The 25162-nt window shown below is 44.2% G+C and overlaps 1 protein-coding gene across 1 annotated transcript in view; it reads left to right on the top strand.

Moving 5' to 3' along the window:
- IGFBP2 (insulin like growth factor binding protein 2) overlaps positions 1-25162 on the top strand; it is a 138400-nt gene that overhangs the window by 1877 nt on the left and 111361 nt on the right. The gene's annotated exons all lie outside the window — the stretch shown is intronic.

Here is a 25162-nt window from a genome sequence, read left to right as displayed (position 1 = left end):
CCAAGATTCAAATCATCTATGGGCAGGGACCGGCCAAGATTCAGACCATCTATGAGCAGGGACCGGCCAAGATTCAAATCATCTATGGGCAGGGACCGGCCAAGATTCAGACCATCTATGAGCAGGGACCGGCCAAGATTCAAATCATCTATGGGCAGGGACCGACCAAGATTCAGATCATCTATGGGCAGGGACCGGCCAAGATTCAGATCATCTATGGGCAGGGACCGGCCAAGATTCAGACCATCTATGAGCAGGGACCGGCCAAGATTCAGATCATCTGTGAGCAGGGACCGGCCAAGATTTGAACCATCTATGAGTAGGGACTGGCCAAAATTCAAACCATCTATGAACAGGGACTGGCCAAGATTCAGACCATTTATGAGCAGGGACTGGCCAAAATTTGAACCTTCTATGAGCAGAGACTGGTCAAAATTTGAACCATCTATGAGCAGGGACCGACCAAGATTTGAACCATCTATGAGCAGGGACCGGCCAAAATTTGAACCATCTATGAGCAGGGACTGGCCATGATTTGAACCTTCTATGAGCAGGGACTGGCCAAAATTCAAACCATCTATGAGCAGGGACTGGCCAAGATTTGAACCATCTATGAGCAGAGACCGGCCAAAATTTGAACCATCTAAGAGCAGGGACTGGCCATAATTCGAACCTTCTATGAGCAGGGCTGGCCAAGACTCAAACCAGCTATGAGCAGGGACTGGCCAAGATTTGAACTATCTATGAGCAGGGACTGGCCAAAATTCAAACCATCTATGAACAGGGACTGGCCAAGATTTGAACCATCTATGAGCAGGGACTGGCCAAGATTTGAACCATCTATGAGCAGGGACTGGCCAAAATTTGAACCTGCTATGAGCAGGGACTGGTCAAAATTTGAACCATCTAAGAGCAGACACCGGCCAAAATTTGAACCATTTATGAGCAGGGACCGGACAAAATTTTACCCTTCTATGAGCAGGGACCGACCAAAATGTGAACCATCTATGAGCAGGCTGATTGCACCCATTTCGAATGTCGTACGACTTGGCTACAACCAGCCTGTCGGGTTTTTCTGTGACATTATTGGTAGTGGCCATAGCCTTCTCCTATACTGGAAGGCTTCCCCCCCTACTGGGAGACCACAGTAGCTCCACGGGAGGGATTCCCCCATCAACAGTGACTGTATTGATGGGGGAATTGAGTGATTTTCTTTCCTGCAACCACACAAAATGGCATCATCCATGACCTGCCTTCGGGGCATTGCTAGACCCTGACACCCAGGACCTAAAGATTCCACTGAGGGCCCCGGGTCTCCTCCGAGATCTGCAGATTGCACCATCCATGCGTTATACCGTTTTGCTACATTGTATCTTTTATCTTCTTTTCTCTCCATCTATTCATTATTTTTTCATCGTAATGCCAGATTGTCATTTTTATAATTGTATAATATTTTATTAATTCATGAGAACAAGTTTGTGTTTGGATGCAAAGTGACCCTCACGGCTGTAACCGGCCCTTCACCATTGTAATCTGTGTGCCCGGAGGGGCCCCGGGTCTATTAGGACCAGGGGTGGACTGACAACTCATGGGGCCCCCGGGCAATAGGGGATCATGGGGCCCCTGTGTCCTCACCCACACCCAAAAAAGCCAATGAAAGGTACCAGGGGCATCTCATGGGGCCCCCTACTGGCCCCGGGGCCCTCGGGCAGTGCCTGAGTGCTCGCATGGTCAGTCTGCCCCTGATTAGGACCCTAGAAATGCACAGAGATCAGATCAGAGGGTGGCCATACACCATATGATCATAGCAGGCGTCCCGGGCAGATTTCAGAATCCTTGTGATAATCACATCGAGGGTTTCACGACGATCTCATTGGTGCAAAAACCCCCCAAAAAACGACTTTTATAACAATCTGTAGATTCAAACGAACAAAAGCATCAGAATAATGATCCTTATCTTCAGGCCGGGTTCACACTGATGTGGTGCGGAATTCTCAGCATTTTCTGTGCGAATTCCGCACCGCATCAGAATCGCACCCCGTTCATGCGAAACGCTGCGGGTGTGTATGTTAAGCAGGGGCGGACTGACCATTTGGAAACTCGGGCACTGCCCAAGGGCCCGGGTCAGTAGGGGGCCCCATAAGATGCCCCTGGTACCTTTTTCACAGGCTTTTATGAGTGTGGGCAAGGACACAGGGGCCCCATGATCCCCTCGGGGACCCCATGAGTTGTCAGTCCGCCCCTGATGTTAACAACACCCCGAAATCGGTACGCAAAACGCGGTGCGATGTGCTGAATCAGATCACATAGGTGTGAATAGCCATGCGATCCGATTCTAGTGCGGACCCATAAAAGGGTCCTGCACCTTTGTGGTGCGGTGCGATTAGAGCCCTACACAATGTACGTCTCTGATCGCACCGCACACAAATCGCATGTGATTGGCAGAGGAATGTGGTGCGGTTCCTGCGCGAATCACATGTACCGCACCGCATATATATGTGAACCTGGGCTTAGACAATGAGATGAGAAAATGCCAGTCACCTGGCTGCACATAAAGATCCTTATCCTTGTTTAAGGCTAGTGTCGCAGTTGCGCGAATGCGTTTTTCATGGGAGGTCTGTGGGGCCAAAAACTTACATTCTTACAAAAAAAAAAAAAAAGCATCGATTTTCATCTGCATAGTACAGAAAAACAGGTGTGAACAGTCCCATAGAAAATAATGGGCATCCTCTTTTTGCGCATTGTTGCGTGTTGGACGTAACGTGTAAAAAAAACCCCCCAAATGTGTAAAACTGCACAGGCGTGTATGGGAACGTGGGCTGCTTTCACACTTATTGCGCTTTTGCTGCGTTTTTACCTTGCTAAAAACGCAAAAAAAAAAGCAATAAAACATTTCCCTTTACATCCTATGGGTAACAGGCTGCAGCACTGATCTGTGTATTCTGTCAGTGGGGGAGACTCCCAATAGAGCAGCGAGGGGGGGGGGGGGAGATCAGTTTTTTTTCCCTTCAGCCCCATGTATGGCCAGGTTCACACTTTCAGTGCGTTTTCCAATTTTCAGAAATGCACTGCAGTCCATTTAACATCTGATGCATTCTGGTGCGTTTTGCATTTTTGATGCATTATGAGTTTTTTTTAACTAATGACAGTTCTGTTCATGTAGTGCGACTTTGATGCGACTTTACACTTTCTGGCACTCAAGTAGCATCAAAGTTGCATCAAAAGGTGCAGGAACCTATAAGTGTCCAAAGTTGCATGTTAGGGATAGCTGACTCTAACCCTACTAAACCCCGGACCCTGCATTCACTATATCCGCTCTCCCTGGACCCTGCACTCACTATATCCGCTCTCCCCGGACCCTGCATTCACTATATCCGCTCTCCCCGGACCCCGCATTCACTATATCCGCTCTCCCCAGACCCTGCATTCACTATATCCGGTCTCCCCGGACCCTGCATTCACTATATCCGGTCTCCCCGGACCCTGCATTCACTATATCCGGTCTCCCCGGACCCTGCATTCACTATATCCGGTCTCCCCGGACCCCGCATTCACTATATCCGCTCTCCCCGGACCCTGCATTCACTATATCCGCTCTACCTGGACCCTGCATTCACTATATCCGATCACCCCGGACCCTGCATTCACTATATCCGCTCTACCTGGACCCTGCATTCACTATATCCGCTCTCCCCGAACCCTGCATTCACTATATCCGCTCTCCCTGGACCCCGCCTTCACTATATCCGGTCTCCCTGGACCCCGCATTCACTATATCCGCTCTCCCCGGACCCCGCATTCACTATATCCGGTCTCCCCGGACCCCGCATTCACTATATCCGCTCTCCCCGGACCCCGCATTCACTATATCCGGTCTCCCCGGACCCCGCATTCACTATATCCGGTCTCCCCGGACCCCGCATTCACTATATCCGCTCTCCCCGGACCCCGCATTCACTATATCCAGTCTCCCCGGACCCCGCATTCACTATATCCGCTCTCCCCGGACCCTGCATTCACTATATCCGCTCTCCCCGGACCCCGCATTCACTATATCCAGTCTCCCCGGACCCCGCATTCACTATATCTGCTCTCCCCGGACCCTGCATTCACTATATCCGGTCTCCCTGAACCCTGCATTCACTATATCTGGTCTCCCCGGACCCCGCATTCACTATATCCGCTCTCCTCGGACCCTGCATTCACTATATCTGCTCTCCCCGGACCCTGCATTCACTATATCTGCTCTCCCTGGACGCTGCATTCACTATATCCGGTCTCCCCGGACCCTGCATTCACTATATCTGGTCTCCCCGCACCCTGCATTCACTATATCAGCTCTCCCCGGACCCCGTATTCACTATATCTGGTCTCCCCGCACCCTGCATTCACTATATCTGCTCTCCCCGGACCCCGTATTCACTATATCTGGTCTCCCCGGACCCCGCATTCACTATATCTGGTCTCCCCGGACCCCGTATTCACTATATCTGGTCTCCCCGCACCCTGCATACACTATATCCGCTCACCCCGGACCGTGCATTCACTATATCCTCTCTCCCTGGACCCTGCATTCACTATATCCGCTCTCCCCGGACCCTGTATTCACTATATCTGCTCTCCCCAGACCCTGCATTCACTATATCCGGTCTCCCCGGACCCTGCATTCACTATATCCGGTCTCCCCGGACCCTGCATTCACTATATCTGGTCTCCCCAGACCCTGCATTCACTATATCTGGTCTCCCCAGATCCTGCATTCACTATATCTGGTCTCCCCAGACCCGGCATTCACTATATCCGCTCTCCCCGGACCCTGCATTCACTATATCTGGTCTCCCCGGACCCTGGATTCACTATATCTGGTCTCCCCAGACCCTGCATTCACTATATCCGGTCTCCCCGGACCCTGCATTCACTATATCCGCTCTCCCCGGACCCTGCATTCACTATATCCGCTCTCCCCGGACCCGGCATTCACTATATCCGCTCACCCAGGACCCCGCATTCACTATATCCGCTCTCCCCGGACCCGGCATTCACTATATCCGCTCACCCAGGACCGTGCACGGGACCACGCTTGGAGTCACTGAGCTCCTGAGAGCGACCCATTCTTTCACCAATGTTTGTAGAAGCAATCTGCATGCCTATGGGCTTGATTGTATACACCTGTGTCCATGGAGGGGATTGGAACACCTGAATCACATGATTGGGGGGGGGGCAATACTTTTGGCAATATAGTGTAGCTCCGAAAAAAAGAATGTATCTTGTGGGCAGCTGAGCCCAGAGATGTGAAGAGCCACAACAGAACAGAATTTCCCTACATGTGATCATGTTGAACGAGAATCTCTTCTCAGGGACCACTGGAACCCAATGATTGACATCTATGGCCGCCAATGGTGGCGCGGGTAGGGTGGAACGTGCTCATGCGTGCGCCCCCTACCCAGAAATCACATATATATATATGTGATTTTGCGCAGCCCTGCCACCCTGTTGCAGTAGTTCTTCTATAGGACGGCGGGAAAGTGGTTAAGCATAGCTATACATCAAAACGCGTAAGACATTTCACCTGTACATCTCACTCCTCACAATACAGATAATCACTCAGGAAGACGAGCAGCCGGCTTTTCAAATCTTCATTCTTACACTTTGTCTGGTTGTATAGGGGACTCCGAGAGGGTAGCAATAGCTGCAGGGTTGTGAAACCTATAAATCTGCAGAACTATCCATCCTGTGAAACTGCATGTACTTTTTTCCTATGCAAATTGGGGCAAAAACAATTGTAAGGCTGTTTTCTCTCCAGGTCGAATGTTATTCCTAATGCAGAGTACAAATACCGCATTATGGCCAGTAGGTGGAGCTGATGATCATTGATTCATTACGACTGTCAGCTCCACCTAGTGTCCATAATGCGGTATTTTCCCAAATCTCCTTTCTTTTATATGAAAAGTGACATGTGACCAGGAGATAACATTCGTTTTGTCCTCTTTCACTCAGAATTATTATTATTATTAATATACAGGATTTATATATTATTATTATTATTATACAGGATTTATATATTATTATTATTATTATACAGGATTTATATATTATTATTATACAGGATTTATATATTATTATTATTATACAGGATTTATATATTATTATTATTATTATACAGGATTTATATATATATATTATTATTATACAGGATTTATATCGCGCCAACAGTTTGCTCAGCGCTTTACAATATAACGGGAGACAATACAGCAACAATACAGTTCAATACAAGAGGGATAGGAGGGCCCTGATCCTGGGAGCTTACAATCTAAGAGGGAGGGGCTAGTGGTACAAAAGGTAGTAACTGTGGGGGATGGACTGTTAGGAAGAGTAGAAGATTCCATTATTAGCGGAGGGCAGGATAGGCTTCCCTGAAGAGATCGGTTTTCAGAGATCGCCTAAAAGTGAGCAGAGTAGGCGATAGTCTGAGAAATTGGGGTAGAGAGTTCCAGAGGATGGGGGAAGCTCTGAAGAAGTCCTGGAGACGAGCATGGGAGGAGGAGATGAGGGAGCTAGAGAGCAGGAGGTCGTGAGAGGAGCGGAGAGCACGGTGTGGGTGATATTTGGAGACAAGATTGGACCACTTCTGCATTGAAATTTTTTTTATAAACACACCCCATATATTTGCGGGTGCAGTCGGATATTTGAACCTTGACTCCCAAAACACATCCTGAAGGTCACAGAAACTTTTAAATGCAACCGAAGCAGACGGCCTTCAAAGTTTTGTCATTCACACAGTCAAAGTCATATATCAACCCCTGTTAATTGCAGTGATTGGCTGTGGATTGTCGCATCATTCATTGTTACAAAAGCTGTAAAATACTGAAATCTGCATTTCAATTTGCTGCTGTGCCGAGAGGTGAATCAAATCGGTCGCACCGCCGGCTTCATAATGTGGTTTTCACGCTCTATTTGGCTTCCAACTGCGGCACTAATAGCAGAGCATGTGCTTCCAGCTGGTTTATAATGTAGGCCTTTGCCTAAGGGAGCCACGCTGATGGGGCAGCAGGATAATGTTTCCGATAACTGCCACTTCTCCACGTTCTTCCGTCATTAGAATGGAAACAATGTTGCAGGGGCAGGATGAGAATTACTGCAATATTGTCTACTTTTATGTTACTAACCTCTTCCCGACCGCCCTATAGCAAAAGTACTGCTACAGGGCGGCACGGGTGCGCAAAATCACGTGTGTATGTATGTATATATATGTGTGTCTGTATGTATGTATGTGTGTCTATGTATGTATATATATATCTATATATAGATATATATATACGTGATTTTGCATTTTTGCGTTTTGTATACTAACAGTCCTCCTCCCTGTCAGCTCCCGCACACTGCACAGCACAGCCACCCAAAGCAGTGTGCTTACAGTGAAGTACACCCCCGCCCCCAGTAAAACACCCAAGCACACAGTTAACCCTTTGATTGACCCTAATGTTAACCCCTTCCTGCCCAGTGACATTAATACAGTGTCAGTGCTTTTTTGTTTTTAGCACTGATCACGGTATTGGTGTCACTGGGGATGTCATTGACACCAAGTTGGTTCCCCTCAGTGTCAGAATGCCTGCCGCAGTGCCGCTATAAGTCGCTGATCGCCACCATTACTAGTAAAAGAAAAAAAAAAATTCCCGTATCTATATCGCCATTAGTAAACGCTAGAACTTTCACGTAAACCAATTAATTTACACGTATTGGGATTTTTTTCTAGCAAAGACACGGAGCAGAATACATTTTGGCCAAATTTATGATGAAATTTGATTTTTAAAATTCTTTTAGTGGACGTGTTTAATAGCAAAAAGTAAAAAATATTGTCTTTCTCAAAATTTTCGGTCTTTTTTTTTTATAGCACAAAAAATAAAAAACGCAGAGGGGAGAAAATACCACCGAAAGGAAGCTCTGACCGTGGGGAAAAAGGATGTAAATTTCATTTGGGTGCAGCGTTGCATGACCGCGCAATTGTCAGTTAAAGTAATGCAGTGCTGTAATGCAGTGGCGTCCCGAGGCAGGAGGGGGGGGGGGGTGAGTGCCACACCGGGTGACACCTACCGTACTGGGTGACACCAGACCCGCTCCACGAAAAGGTAAGTTGTAAAGAAAGCTGATGGTCCCCGCAGGATGGATCCGATCTGTCCTGCGGGGATCGTCAGCTTTCTTTACAACTTACCTTTTCGTGGACAGGTCCGGTATCACCCCGTATAGGTAGCATGCCGACGATCCCCACAGGATGAATCGAATCTGCGGATTGGGGAGCATAATGGATCGGACTCTATTATGCTCAATCTGCAGATCCGAAACATCCTGCGGGGATCGTCGGATTTCTTTACAACTTACTTTTTCGTGGAGAGGGTCCAGTGTCACCCGTACAGGTTGCATGCCGACGATCCCCACAGGATGGATGGGATCTGCGGATTGGGGAGCATAATGGATCGGAGTCCGATCCATTATGCTCAATCTGCAGATCCGATCCATCCTGCGGGGATCGTCGGCTTGCTTTACAGCTTACCTTTTCTTGGAGTCACCCCATATAGGTTGCATGCCAGCGATCCCCGCAGGATGGATCGGTCTGCCTAAACTTGTAGCTGTGTGTGTAACCTGAGATCCTGTTATTTAGATCTGTGTCTTATAGGAAAGCCCAGCACTAGGTATACAGTGGTTGACTGCTCCTGTAGATTGAAGATCCCAGATGGGCACTGACTGTACAAGAAAGGCAGAGGGGTGTGTAATACCTCTGAATCATTCAGCTGTGTGTGTAACCTGAAGTCAATTGATCTAGGTCTGTGTCTAATAAGAAAGCCCAGATCCCAGATGGGCACTGTTTGTACAAGAAATGCAGAGGGGTGTGTAATACCTCTGAATCATTCAGCTATGTGGAACTTGAGATCCTGTTATTTAAGTGTGTGTCTTATGAAAAAGCCCAGCACTAGGTATACAATGGTTGACTTTTCCTGCAGACTAAAGATCCCAGATGGGCACTGTCTGTATAAAAATGTAGAGGGGTGAGTAATGCCTCTGAATCATTCACCTGTGTGTAACCTGAGGTTCAGTTTTTTAGGTCTGTGTCTAATAAGAAAGCCCAGCACTAGGTATGCAGTTGTTGACTTCTTCTGCAGATTGAAGATCCCAGGTGGGCACTGTCTGTACAGAAAATGCAGAGGGGTGTGTAATACCTCTGAATCATTAAGGTATGTGTAACTTGAGATCCTGTTATTTAAGTCTGTGTCTTATGAAAAAGCCCAGCACTAGGTATACAATGGTTGACTGCTCCTGCTGACTAAAGATCCCAGATGGGCACTGTCTGTATAAAAATGTAGAGGGGTGTGTAATGCTTCTGAATCATTCACCTGTGTGTAACCTGAGGTTCAGTTTTTTAGGTTTGTGTCTAATAAGAAAGCCCAGCACTAGGTATGCAGTTGTTGACTTCTTCTGCAGATTGAGGATCCCAGATAGGCACTGTCTGCATAAGAAATTTAGGAGGGGTGTGTAATGCTTCCAAATCATTCACCTGTATTTAATCTGAGGTCTGCGTCTAATAATAAAGCCCAGCACTAGGTAAGCAGTTGTTGACTTCTTCTGTAGATTGAAGATCCCAGATAAGCACTGACTGTACAAGAGGGGTGTGCAATTTCTCTGAATTTTCCAGCTGTGTGTGTAACCTGGGGTCCAGTTATTTAGGTCTGTGTCTAAAAGGAAAGCCAAGCACTAGGTATACAGGTGCTCCTGTATTATTATTATTATACAGGATTTATGGCGCCAACAGTTTGCTCAGCGCTTTACAATATAACGGGAGACAATACAGCAACAATACAGTTCAATACAAAAGGGATAGGAAGGCCCTGATCCTTGGAGCTTACAATCTAGGAGGGAGGGGCTAGTGGTACAAAAGGTAATAACTGTGGGGGATGGACTGATAGGAAGAGTAGAAGATTCCATTATTAGCTGAGGGCAGGATAGGCTTCCCTGAAGAGAGAGGTTTTCAGAGATCGCCTAAAAGTGAGCAGAGTAGGTGATAGTCTGATAAATTTGGCTTAGAGAGTTCCAGAGGATGGGGAAGCTCTGGAGAAGTCCTGGAGACGAGCATGGGAGGAGGAGACAAGGGAGCTAGAGAGCAGGAGGTCGTGGGAGGAGCGGGAGGATGGTTTGGGTGATATTTAGAGACAAGATAGGTGATGTAATTTGGGGCAGAGTTATAAATGGCTTTATATGTTATTGTTAATGTTTTGAATTTTATCTGTTGGGCAACTGGGAAGCCAGTGGAGGGATTGGCCAAGAGGGATGGAGGACACTATGTGGAGGCCAGTGGAGGGATTGGCCAAGAGGGATGGAGGACACTACGTGGAGGCCAGTGGAGGGATTGGCAGAGAGGGGTGGAAGACACTGAGTGGAGGCCAGTGGAGGGATTGGCAGAGAGGGGTGGAGGACACTGAGTGGAGGCCAGTGGAGGGATTGGCAGAGAGGGATGGAGGACACTATGTGGAGGCCAGTGGAGGGATTGGCAGAGAGGGATGGAGGACACTGAGTGGAGGAGAGTGGAGGGATTGGCAGAGAGGGATGGAGGACACTATGTGGAGGCCAGTGGAGGGATTGGCAGAGAGGGATGGAGGACACTACGTGGAGGCCAGTGGAAGGATTGGCAGAGAGGGGTGGAGGACACTGAGTGGAGGCTAGTGGAGGGATTGGCAGAGAGGGATGGCAGATACAGAACGGTTAGTAAGGTGGATGACTCTGGCAGCAGCATTCATGATAGACTGAAGAGGGGATAGCCTGCGATGAGGTCGGCCAATGAGGAGGGAGTTACAATAGTCAAGGTGAGATATAACAAGGGAGTGAATAAGTTGCTTAGTGGTTTCCGAGGTTAGGAACGGGCATATCTTGGAGATGTTGCGGAGGTGAAGTCTACAAGATTTGGACAGTGATTGGATTTGGGGCTGAAAGGACAGATGGGAGTCTAGGATTACACCTAGTACCCTGGCATGAGGAGAGGGACTGATGGCTGTATTATTGATCTTGATGGAGAAGTCAGGGGAGGGGGCATGGGCTGGGGGGAATACTAAGAGCTCAGTTTTGGAAAGATTGAGTTTGAGGAAGTGGAGTGACATCCATGCCGATATGTTCCTTAGTAGGTTAGTAAAGTGAGAGGAGACTGAAGGGGTGAGGTGAGGAGGAGACTGAAGGGGTGAGGTGGAGGAAGAGACTGAAGGGGTGAGGTGAGGAGTAGAAAGATAGATTTGTGTGTCATCAGCATAAAGATGGTACTTAAAGCCATGAGAGTTTATCAAGTGACCAAGGGAGGAGGTGTACATGGAGAAGAGAAGGGGTCCAAGGACGGAACCTTGAGGGACCCCTACAGAAAGAGGGAGTGAAGAGGAGGAGGCAGAGTAATAGGTAACGCTGAAGGAGCGCTGCGATAGGTAGGAGGAGAACCAGGAGAGAGCGGAGTCTCTGAGGCCAAGAGAGTGGAGTTTTTTTAGGAGAAGGGGATGGTCAACTGTGTCAAAAGCCTCAGAGAGGTCAAGTAATAGAGTATAGAGCAGTGGCCATTGGTTGGGATGAGTATAGAGCAGTGGCCATTGGTTGGGATGAGTATAGAGCAGTGGCCATTGGTTGGGATGAGTATAGAGCAGTGGCCATTGGTTGGGATGAGTATAGAGCAGTGGCCATTGGTTTTAGCAGTTAGTAGATCATTAGTTAGTGTAAACCAAAGTTTCCAGGTGGACAAAGGCAATAGAGGAAGTATGTCCCGCCTCTAAATCTTTCAGCTGTGTGTGTAATCTGAGATTCTCTTACTCGGCAATAAACCAGCAAGACTTGAGACTCATCACCTCTCGGCTGGAAGGGGCAAATATCATTTATATGGATTTCATGTTTATTCTTTAAAAAATAAAGAAAAATATTTTCCATAATTTTGATTGTCGTCATCGACATTTATACGGGACGTGTATGGAAAATCTATACGTTCCCTTTCTGTGTTTTTTGTTTTTACCTAGATAGATATTAACTAAGAGCACAGGATTGTCTGTACAGATTAATCCAGGCTTCACAAGCCCCCCTCGGCCCCCTGGTCTGGGCTAGCTTAGGACAGGCAATGGAAAGGGTCACTCGTTTGGAAAACGCAGAGTCCAAAGATCCAGAGGCTGGTCAACGAACTAATGATCCAAATCGAGACATGGAACAGAGAGCGCATGGGTCTGCCAATGGCTTGGGGGGGGGGGGGGGGGGGGGGGGGGAGGAAGTGGAAGAGGGCAGTTTAAACCAGTTTTCACAGCAAACTGTTTACCTCTAAAAAAATTTTTTTTTTTTTCTGGAGAACTCTACATTTGCAGTGCCCTGCAGCCATTGGCTTTAAAAGTGATACGGAAGTCCCAGAAGTTGGCGACAGCCTCCAGCTGAGATGCAGAAAGGGTCTGTAGACAGCGACGCCGAGGCTCCCAGCTGCCATTGACGGCAGAGGAATCAGGAAAGCAGAACCGCAGGCCAACTGGGATGCATTGCGTGCACAAAAGATGGGAGCGCAAAAGTGATATAAGGAAGTTTTAAGTTGCAGCCCCTGACATCATCAAAGTGCCGCACATCATATTCAGGGAATGTAATGGCATTGAAAGCTGTCAGAGACTGCAGACATGCAACAGGAGATGGCCAGAGATTGTGAGCAAGCGGCAAGAGATGGTCAGAGATTGTAGACATGATACAAGAGAGGGTCAGAGATTGTAGACGTGATACAAGAGAGGGTCAGAGATTGTAGACGTGATACAAGAGAGGGTCAGAGATTGTAGACGTGATACAAGAGAGGGTCAGAGATTGTAGACGTGATACAAGAGAGGGTCAGAGATTGTAGACGTGATACAAGAGAGGGTCAGAGATTGTAGACGTGATACAAGAGAGGGTCAGAGATTGTAGACGTGATACAAGAGAGGGTCAGAGATTGTAGACGTGATACAAGAGAGGGTCAGAGATTGTAGACGTGATACAAGAGAGGGTCAGAGATTGTAGACGTGATACAAGAGAGGGTCAGAGATTGTAGACGTGATACAAGAGAGGGTCAGAGATTGTAGACGTGATACAAGAGAGGGTCAGAGATTGTAGACGTGATACAAGAGAGGGTCAGAGATTGTAGACGTGATACAAGAGAGGGTCAGAGATTGTAGACGTGATACAAGAGAGGGTCAGAGATTGTAGACGTGATACAAGAGAGGGTCAGAGATTGTAGACGTGATACAAGAGAGGGTCAGAGATTGTAGACGTGATACAAGAGAGGGTCAGAGATTGTAGACGTGATACAAGAGAGGATCAGAGATTGTAGACATGATACAAGAGATGGTCAGAGATTGTATAAATGATACAAGAGATGGTCAGAGATTGTATAAATGATACAAGAGATGGTCAGAGATTGTAGACGTGATACAAGAGATGGTCAGAGATTGGAGACATGATACAAGAGATGGTCAGAGATTGTATAAATGATACAAGAGATGGTTAGAGATTGTAGACATGATACAAGAGAGGGTCAGAGATTGTAGACGTGATACAAGAGAGGATCAGAGATTGTAGACATGATACAAGAGATGGTCAGAGATTGTATAAATGATACAAGAGATGGTCAGAGATGGTAGACATGATACAAGAGAGGGTCAGAGATTGTATAAATGATACAAGAGATGGTCAGAGATTGGAGACATGATACAAGAGATGGTCAGAGATTGTATAAATGATACAAGAGATGGTTAGAGATTGTAGACATGATACAAGAGATGGTCAGAGATTGTAGACATGATACAAGAGAGGGTCAGAGATTGTAGAAATGATACAAGAAATGGTCAGAGATTGTAGACATGATACAAGAGATGGTCAGAGATGGTAGACATGATACAAGAGAGGGTCAGAGATTGTAGACATGATACAAGAGATGGTCAGAGATTGTAGACATGATACAAGAGATGGTCAGAGATGGTAGACATGATACAAGAGAGGGTCAGAGATTGTAGACATGATACAAGAGATGGTCAGAGATTGTAGACATGATACAAGAGATGGTCAGAGATGGTAGACATGATACAAGAGATGGTCAGAGATGGTAGACATGATACAAGAGAGGGTCAGAGATTGTAGACATGATACAAGAGATGGTCAGAGATTGTAGACATGATACAAGAGACGGTCAGAGATTGTAGACATGATACAAGAGATGAACAATATATATATGACTTTTCTATGAGCAAATGCATCAAATCTTATATGAAAATTATAAAAATACAAGTATTATGTCCAAAATCCCACCGTGTCCAAAAATAAAATAAAAATAAAAATAAAATCAAAAGTCCCAAAAATAATCCTCACAAGTGTAATACAAACACTTAAACTTTTTCTTCTTCTTTCATCACCAAAACCTTCTTAATACCCGCAAATCCTGATATCCATGCACCTCAAAAAAAGAAAAACTCGACATAGTGTCATACCTTAAATAATGTAAAACACACGTGCCACTCACTGTGCAGCATGCAAAATAAAATAAAATAAATGTGTATACTCTAACCAAGTGTCAAAACACATACAAATTAGTGAAATGACAGTAAGAGTGAAAACACATTCACATAGAATATGCCATGCAGTGTGTGAAAAACCACTCCACAGATAACACTGCCAGTGTATCACACCACACCCTATATATATATATAAAAAGGTGATAGCCAAACCACCACTCTCCAACTCTAATATGGATGGGTAATTACCCTATAGCAGAAACAGCAGGGCAGATTAACCACTCTGGGTTACAATCTCCTCTCATAGATTTCCTCCAACGATTATGATTTTCTCCTCCACTTTCCTCCAGAAAACCAGTCACAATATAAAAGGTATTCTTCTTTATTAAAACTCACATAAATTTCGTGGTAACAGCTCCTCCTCATAAGCAGTATACACCTTTTTATATATATATATAGGGTGTGGTGTGATACACTGGCAGTGTTATCTGTGGAGTGGTTTTTCACACACTGCATGGCATATTCTATGTGAATGTGTTTTCACTCTTAGGCTACGTTCACACTAGCCTTGTGTGCAGGCGGCAGAGAGGCGTTTGGGAAGCGTTTTTACCGCTTCCCAAACGCCTCTGCCAACTCTGCACATTACAGCACATGGTGCTGTTCTAACAGGAGCGTTTGCGTCGCGGCAAAACGGACGCCTCTGGTCGAGTCAGGAGGCTTTGAAGCCTCCTATTCTCGTCTATGGTGCCGCTCCGCAAACGCCCCGGCCGGCGTTTGCGGTGCGTTTGCGACGCGGTTGCGGGGCGTTTGCGGAGCGGTAACACCACTCAAATGCATTATAGGCGTTTGTGGGGCGTTATTAACGCTCGGCAAACGCCTAGCAACCGCCGCTAAACCGCGCATGCGGCGTTTGCGGAGCGTTAAAAACGCTCCGCAAACACCGGACCAACGCTTGCCAAACGCTATAGGGGCGTTTGGCAAGCGTTGGAAAAACAGCCTAGTGTGAACGAGCCCTTACTGTCATTGCACTAATTTGTATGTGTTTTGACACTTGGTTAGAGTATACACATTTATTTTATTTTATTTTGCATGCTGCACAGTGAGTGGCACGTGTGTTTTACATTATTTAAGGTATGACACTATGTCGAGTTTTTCTTTTTTTGAGGTGCATGGATATCAGGATTTGCGGGTATTAAGAAGGTTTTGGTGATGAAAGAAGAAGAAAAAGTTTAAGTGTTTGTATTACACTTGTGAGGATTATTTTTGGGACTTTTATTTTTATTTTTATTTATTTTTATTTTTATTTTATTTTTGGACACGGTGGGATTTTGGACATATTACTTGTATTTTTATAATTTTCATATAAGATTTGATGCATTTGCTCATAGAAAAGTCATATATATATTGTTTAGCTGGCCTTCAAGGGTGAAGGTAGATCACTTTTCTGGGATATTATAGGTTTAAGTGTTGTGATATATAAGTATATGATACAAGAGATGGTCAGAGAATTCAGACATACTACAGGGGTTAGTCACAGACCTCAGACATGCTATTGTAGATCATCAGAGACAACAGACATCATACAAGAGATGGTAATAGACTGTAGACATGCTAAAGTAGATGGTCATAGACTATAGATGAAATACAGGAGATGGTCAGAGACTAAGGACATTGTAAAGGAGATGATCAGGAACTGCAGACATGCAACAGGAGATGGTCAGAGACTAAGGACATTGTAAAGGAGATGATCAGGAACTGCAGACATGCAACAGGAGATGGTCAGAAGCTAAGGACATGATACAAGACATGGTCACAAAATGTAGAAATGCTACAGAAGATGGTCAGAGACTAAGGGCAAGATACAAGAGATGGCCAGGACTAAGGCCATAACTCCTGTATAATAATAATACAGGAGATGGTCAGAGACTGCAGACAGGCTACAAGAGATGGCCAGAGACTGCAGACAGGCTGCAGGAGATGGTCTGAGACTAAGAGTATGACACAGGAGATGGTTAGAGACTACAGACGATACAGAGATGGTCGAAGACTGCAGACATGCAATGGGTGATGGTCAGAAGCTACTGACATGATACAAGACATGGTCATAAAGTGTAGACATGATATGGTAGATGGTCAGAGACTGCAGACAGGCCACAGGAGATGGCCAGAGACTGCAGACATGCAATGGGAGATGGTCAGAAGCTACTGGCATGATACAAGACATGACCACAGAGTGTAGACATGATATGGTAGATGGTCAGAGACTGCAGACAGGCCACAGGAGATGGTCAGAGACTGCAGACAGGCCATAGGAGATGGTCAGAGACTGCAGACAGGCCATAGGAGATGGTCAGAGACAGCAGACAGACTACAGAAGATGGTCAGAGACTAATGGCATGATACAAGAGATGGTCACAGACTACAGACATGATAAAGGAGATGGGCAGAGGCTACAGAAAGGTCACAAGAGATGGTCAGAGACTATAGACATGATACAGAGATGGTCAGAGACTGCAGACATGCAACAGCAGATAGTCAAAAGTTACAGGCATGATACAAGAGATGGTCAGAGAGTGTAGACATACCACAAAAGATGGTCAGAGAATGCAGACATGCAACAGGAGATAGTCAAAATCTACGGGCGTGATACAGGAGATGCTCAGAGACTTCAGTCTACAGGTGATGGTCAGAGACTGCAGACAGTCTACAAAAGATGATCAGAGACTGTAGGCATGTTACAGTAGAAGGTCAAAGACTGCAGACAGTCTACAGGAGATGGTCAGAGACTAAGAGGATGATACAGGTGATGGTCAGAGACTGAAGACAGTCTACCGGTGATGGTCAGAGACTGCAGACAGTCTACAAAAGATGATCAGAGATTGTAGGCATGTTACAGTAGAAGGTCAAAGACTGCAGACAGTCTACAGGAGATGGTCAGAGACTAAGAGGATGATACAGGAGACGGTCAGTCTTTTTTCAGCCAGACTAACTATGTGACTGCAGACAGGAGATGATCAGAGACTGTAGACATACTGCGGAAGATGGTCAGAGGCTACAGATATGATGCAAGATAGGGAGGCACATGACATTAGACTGTATTGTGGTGCAGCACACATTTTGCTGAGGTTCCATTCACAGTGAAGTGGGGAATCTTGCAATCCATCTCTATATTCATAACTGGGGCTTTGCTAAGTGACCAGCGACACAAGCAGTCACCGATCATTGGGACAACTTCCAGTTCCACAATGTGGTAATATTCCATGAATTGTGGACGGTATTTATTCTTGTAAAAGGTTTTTGTGCTGTTTTTGGCAGAGAAGAGCTATGTAAACTTTTTTTATACTTGTAGATTTATAAAGAATTGCATAAATGTCCACTAGGTTTAGAATTCCATTAATTATATGGGATTCAGGGGATGATTCTCTGAAAGGCACAATCTTTATGCCAGTACAGAAGACTGACCCTCTTTTTATCTGTGCAAGATAATCCTCATAGTAGATTTTCTGAGCAATGTACGTATTTTATGTATTGTATGTTATTTACCTGTAAAAGCTTTCCTTGTATAGCCACCCAGAAGCATTGAGACTGCTTCTGGGCACCATCATCTTGGATGTGATAGCAGCTGAAGCAGACTCTTGAAACTTAAGACAGTTAAGTGACACTCTATAGCAACCATTCTTGACCAAGGTTCTGTGGAACCCTGGGGTTCCTCTAGAGATTGCTAGGGGTTCCTTGAGCTGTGGCTTGTTGACCTTCCTTTTTATGGTGCCTACATAGTTCCAGGACCATCAACCTTAGGCAAGCCAACAACATGACACCGATTCACTGTTCAACAGGTAAAAAGTTTTGGGCATAAAATTAGCTAATCTTACATAATTTTGGGGTGCTGAAAATGAAAATGACCCTAAAAAATGTTGATTGGCTCTAGTTTCCATGATATATTCACCCATCTAATGACGTAAGCCATTCAAAATTATGATGCAACTTCAGCTGCATATTGCGCAATTGATACTGGTGACCAATAGAAAATTGCATGTATACTGAGATGATGCAATATTAGCCTTTAATTGCATCACTTCACTGCATAAAAGCTGCAGTATCTGTAGCTGATTGTAGTTGGACAGCGTCTTTACATTTCGTTTTATGCCTATATAGGCTACTCAGTAATGCCTCGAACTTGTGTGAATAAAGCAGATAATTTCTGCTATATCTGCGGTGAAATAACTTTTATCTCACAAAAAAGGAGGATAACAGGAATGATTAAGAAAGCCTACAACTTGTATTTTGGCTGCAAGATAGGAGACCAGGACAAGAGCTGGGCACCACATATATGCTGCAATTCTTGTGGGACGGCACTGGAGCAATGGTTGAATGGAAAAAAGGCATCTATGCCTTTCGCTGTGCCAATGATTTGGAGAGAGCCAACAGATCATGTTAGTAATTGTTACTTTTATATGGTGCCTCCAATTGTAAAAGGGCTAAATAAGAAGAAAAAGTTATCTGTGTACTATCCAAATATTCCATCGGCAATACGTCCAGTTCCTCATGGAGAGGGGCTACCAATTCCTAAAGCACCAGAATCCTTCGTGGTTGAGTCAAGTGAGGAAGAACCTGAAGCGTGTAGTCACGTGCAGTTGTAAGAGATAGCCCTTTCCTCGAATACAAGAGAAAAGCCAAGAGAAGCAAAACCGACACAAACTGAAGACAAAACTAGTGAGAATCCTAAGTATTAAAATGATTCAACTTAGCTTATGGCTATAATTTTTCTTGGTAATCCTATGCAATATATTATGCCATTTAGGCTTTGTTATGTAGTCAATATCACTTGCTTTATATTTGTGGAAAGACATCTATCTATATAATTATTGTGCATTATGTAGTCATTACGCCTATAGTAGAAAACTTTCCGTTTACAGAAAAACTAGAGCCAATTGACAAATTTCATTGTTATATTTGAACTCAGAATGTGAAATTCATTAAGAAATGGATCCTTTTGTTTCCAAAACTGGCAAAAAATAAAAATTTGTTGAACAGTGTTATCTATAGCACTACCACCTGTACTTAACTAGTTCCTTCCCCAACAGAGCAGAGCCTACCAGTCACATAAGCAACAGTCCATCCACCCTGGGTCCATTAAACAGTCTAGACTAGAGGTTGAGGTTTTAAGACCTATTGCTTGCAGAACTTTAACAGCAGAGGAAAAAGGGGACATGGAATACTCCAAAAGGTTTAAGGAACAATCAGCAGAGAACACTCTTCTCGTGGAAAAGGTAGCACAGTCTAGCCCTAACAGCTGAGAACCAAGAGGTAGTTTAAAGAACAGTCTATATTCTCATAGCATGAGATAGCTCCAGAATATTTATAGTCTTTTAGCGGAGGACCATGAGATATCTCCAAAATATTTAAAGTCTCATAGCTGAGGACCATGAGATAGCTCCAGAATATTTATAGTCTTTTAGCGGAGGACCATGAGATATCTCCAAAATATTTAAAGTCTCATAGCTGAGGACCATGAGATAGTTCTAAAATATTTATAGTCTTTTAGCGGAGGACCATGAGATATCTCCAAAATATTTAAAGTCTCATAGCTGGGAACCATGAGGCAGGTCTCTCTGATTACGCTGTTTTAGGAAGTCAGTAAAGGTCTCCATTGACAAGTCCTATAGCAGGTACATCCTCAGACTCGATCCCTTGATAGAACGGTCAAGCATTCAGTCCAGAAATGCTTCAGAGGCAAGCAGATCCATCCCAGGCTGGGAAAAAGTTAATCTCTTCAAGGCTTCAGGCTATTCACTGCCTCCCAGGCCACCTTCTGGTCATACTTCCCCAGGGATTGGCCAGGGCATAGTAAATATTCAGGCCAGTCATTTGAATTTCTCACCCTAGGCTCTGGAAGCTTCTCCCAGAGGTAGGTAGGAAAAATCAAACTCCTAGCCTGTGAAACCATGAGCAGACCAAGGCAAATGATCACTGCTCCTCTGATTACAGAACAAGTAAAAATAAATTTAAGTAGCATCCTATACTAAGGAGGCTGCTACATATCTTTTTAAGTTCTCTGTAAAGGTTGAATTATTCCTACTGACCATCAATATAAGGGGCCAGTAACTCTGAATAATTTCCCTATAACAGCCATTCTCAATCCGTGTTCCGTGGAACCCTAGGTTTCTTCCATAGGTTGGTAGGGGTTCCTTGACTGGTGCCTGCATAGTTCCTGCACCATTAAAAACCCTTTGAGGACCAAGGGACGTATTTGTCCCATGTTTTTAATTGCCTGTATCATCTGATTAAGAACTTAAAACTCTTTTTTTTTTTTGGTTTGAGTCAAAATATTAGTTCTTATCAACAAACAACAAATGGATCTAGCTTTTTGCCAATTATTTCATGAAATGGCTTAGTTACAGCAACTGAAGTGTACGAACTTTAAAAACAAAAAAATTGATTCTTTTGGCGTTCCAAAATCTTACGGTACTCGAAGGGTTAACACTTGGCATGCCAGTAGCATGACACCAATTATCTTTATTAGCTGTCTGTAAGGGTTGCATTTTTCCTACTGACCACCAATGCAAGGCGGCTTTGACTCCTGATTAATTGGATTGGTTGGTAAGTTTTCTTCAAGACTTTAAATTTATTTTAGGGCATCTGGATAAAAAAGTTTGAGAAATGCTGTTCTATTGTATTTTCCTTCACTTCTCCCCTGGCTGCTACATAAAACGTTAATTAGTGGGAAGGGGGGAGGGACAGAGGAGCTTGACCAACACAGGAGGAACCACATAGAGCTTCTTTAGTAAAATAAATGTCATTCAGTTAGGGTTTACATCTACTTTAACACATGTAGAAGAAGTTAGGTTTCTGCCTAAAAATCATTCTTCCTCTTCAGTAAATCTTGTATGAGACCTTATCACTCCTTCCAAATCTGGAAGATGAGGTGTGATGCTCTTCCAGTACATGTGCCTGATCCTAAAGGGGTCAGGTGATAACAAAACACATATTTCTAAATGATGACCCTGATACTTGGCTTTCTTTCCCTGTGGTTATGAAATACATGGGCTGACATTGGTTCATGGGTAGCAATACATCAGATATCAAACCAGCTAAGATCTTATGAGCAAAAGACAAGTGTTTATCTGTCAATTTGACATCATTACAGATTCACACTATATGGTCATTTGTGGACACCTGACCATCACACTGATATGAGCTTGTTGAACATCCCATTCCAAAACCATTCACAATAATATGGAGTAGCCCTCCATTGTGGCCCGAGCAGCCTCCACACTTCTGGGAATGTGTCAGTTCAGCCAAAAGAACACTTGTGAGGTAATTCATTGATATTGGACAAGAAAACCCAGATGATATTTGTCTTTTCAGTTTATCCCAGCGGTGTTCAGTAGGGTTAAGGTCAGGACTCCATAAAGGCCATTCAAGTTCCTCCACACCAAACTGGTCAAACCATGTTTTTATGGAGATCTTGGGCGAGAAGAGCTGGCTCATTCCAATTCATCTCAAAGGTGTTCAGTAGGGTTGTGCAGACCACTCAAGTTCCTCCACCCAAAGTCATCAAACCATGTTTTTATGGACATGTTGGATAAGAAAACTTGGCTTGTTTCAATTCATCCAAAGGTATTTAGTAGGGTTGAGGTAAGGGCTTTGCAAATGCCACTTGAGTTCCTCCAAATTAAATTGGCCAAACCATGTCTTTATGGAGCTGGCTTTGTACGCAGGGGCACAGTCATTCTGGAACAAAAAAAATGGTCTTCTCCAACCTTTTGCCACAAGGTTGAAAGGGCACAATTGTCTAAATTGCCTTTGTATGCTGTACCATTAACAGTACTCTTCGCTGGAAGCATCTGACCTCAATCATTTTGAGGGGGAAGGGGTTAAATACTTTTGGCATACAGTGTACCTATATTAACCATTAGCCGCCCGGCCAATGAACGTTTGGCGGCTGCAAAAACGCTTCAGCATTCCGGGTGCACGCCATTTGGCGTGCTCCCGCACATGCACAGTTTGCGGCGCGATCTGTCACCGGCCGTGTACCTCGGACATGGCTGATGACAGATCTGAGTACCGGCCCCCGTTGCTGGTACCATGTGACCTGCTGTGACCAATCACAGCAGGTCACATGACAGTTGGATGGCTTCATTCATGCCATCCATTGTATACTAGTGCCTAGCTGTGAATGGTCACAGCTAATCACATGCACATGTCATGTGATTAGCTGTGACCAAATCACAGCTAAGCACAAAAAAAACAAAAAAACAAAAAAAACAAAAAAACCTGAATGAATCGATTTCATTCAGGTAAATGCTTGCTTATAGCAAAGTAATTCTTTGCTATAAGCAAATTGTGTAAAAAAAAAAAATAATAATACTGATCACTTCCCCAAAGTAGTACAATGTTACTATGGTAACATTGTACTACTTTGGTCATAGTAAAATATGAAAAAAAAAATCTTAAAAAAAATGTAATAAAAAAATAAAATAAAATAAAAAAAAATAACAAAAAAAAAAATATTTTTTTTTTCATACTGTCACCAGTCAGTGTCCCTGTTCACCGCCATGAGGTTATATGATGACGCTGTACTGCACTGGTGACAGTATGTAAAAAAAAAAAATAGTGAAAATAATTTTTTAATTTTTTCATTTTCCGAACAATTATGACAAAAAAAATACAACTTCAAAAAACTCGCCATTCCTCTTATGAAATACGTCGGACTGTCTACTCTGCAAAAAGGGGTCATTTGGGGATATCTGTACTGTCCTGACATTAGGGGGGGATATCTGTACTATTCTGACATTCTTGGTCCTCAAGAAATTAGATTGGCTGTCAGTACTTCAGGATTGATCAATAATCAGATCTATACCATAGTTTGTGAACTCTATAACCTTCCTACAAACTAAATAATACATCCTAATTTGGGTTATTTTCACCAAAGACATGTAGCAGAATACATCTCGGCCTAAATTTATGAAGAACAATTATTTATTTGTAAACTTTTATAACAGAAACAAAGAAAAACGTGGGTTTTTTTCAAAATTTTTGGTCTTTTTTTGTTAATTTAGCAAAAAATAAAAACCCCAGCGGTGATTAAATACCACCAAAAGAAAGCTCTAGTTGTGTGAAGAAAATGATAAAAGTTTAGTTTGGGTACAATGTTGTATGACCGCGCAATTGTCATTCAAAGTGTGAGAGCGCTGAAACCTGAAAAATGGCCTGGGCAGGAAGGGGGAAAATTGCCCGGTATTGAAATGGTTAAAGCACACATGGATAGTTGCTTTGACTAATAGCTTTTCTGGAAGCTTGTTCTGTATAGAGAAATTAAATGGAGCTCTGGGATCCTTGTGTCTTTCCTTATCTGCTTTTCTGCAGAAATTATGTTTACAGAGCTCCATAGCTCAAGCTTAAATTTACAAATAAGTGTCAGTTGGTGAAAGCAGTAATTACTCCCTCTTCCTCATACTCCTGCCGGAGCAGATGGCTGCTCCTAACAGTGGAAGGATCAAAGTGTGAAATTGGATTTAGAAAAATCGTAGCAATTTTTAAATTCTTTGTCGGGGATGCGCCCCGTAATAAACATAATGCTTTTATAAAACAAAGATTTATTTATAAACAGTGTACACTTATAAGCTAAAAAAACAACATTCAAATAGAAATTTCCCTAATACATGATAATAAAAAAAAAAATGTCACCCATGTAGTTTGGGTGCCGCATTTGTGTGCATTAGATGAGGTTGTATGGCAGGTCTGCAGTGGCCCCATTTGCTTGAATCTGTCTTGTCCAGCAGTGGTACTGCCCATCAAATATGACAAGCCCAGGGGCGGACTGACAACTTATGGGGCCCCCCGGGCAATAAGGGATCATGGGACCCCAGTGTCCTTGCCCAAACTCAAAAAAGCCTATGAAAAAGGTACCAAGGGCATCTCATGGGGCCCCCTACTGACCCTGGGCCCTCGGGCAGTGCCCGAGTTTTCAAATGGTCAGTCCGCCCCTGGACAAGCCGTTTGACTTTTGCAATGCAATGTGGCTATAGCATATGCATAGCCCTAAGCGGCTGCATTCCCTTCTTTAAATGGGCAGTTGGGGGACGGTAAAACAGCAGCTCAACTGCATCCTCAATACAAGGAGCCAATCAGTTCATATGCTGATAACAAGAAGCACGTTGTTAGGTGGAAAAATCAGACTGACAGATGAGCTCATCACTGCACTGCTTCTCTTTTCACTGTCTAGGTACACACTGGGGGTGAGTCTGGGATGATCTGGGGTCAGATGAAGAAGGTTGATCCTTCAGATTAAGGACATCTAGGGACAGAAAAAAGTACTGCAGGCTAAATCTCTGGATTGAAGGTGGTTATTGCATTAAATGCTGATTTTGTCATTTTAATTTTGTTAGTGGGCTATTCTGTTCTATCTCATGATTTCTAGATAGAATTCTGCTTTAAATATTACCTTTAGTGAACAGATACTATCATGTTTCTGGAGCTGGACAGCGAATACAAACATCTGCTCAGCAGCTACAGGTAATATCTTTGTTACACTAGGAAAATGCTATAAATCAAATAAAAAAAATGAAACTCGCACAGGAAAAACACTTGAAGAATACCTGACATAAATGGGTTTGATTCACCCAATCTTCATATCTGTA

This window comes from Staurois parvus, unplaced genomic scaffold (genome assembly GCF_062004578.1).
Source record: "Staurois parvus isolate SC_StPar_1 unplaced genomic scaffold, SC_StPar_1.0 ptg000190l, whole genome shotgun sequence".
NCBI classification, from domain to species: Eukaryota; Metazoa; Chordata; class Amphibia; order Anura; family Ranidae; genus Staurois; species Staurois parvus.
The sequence above is the reverse complement of the archived record's forward strand: the minus strand, read 5'-3'. Positions and strand labels throughout refer to the sequence as shown.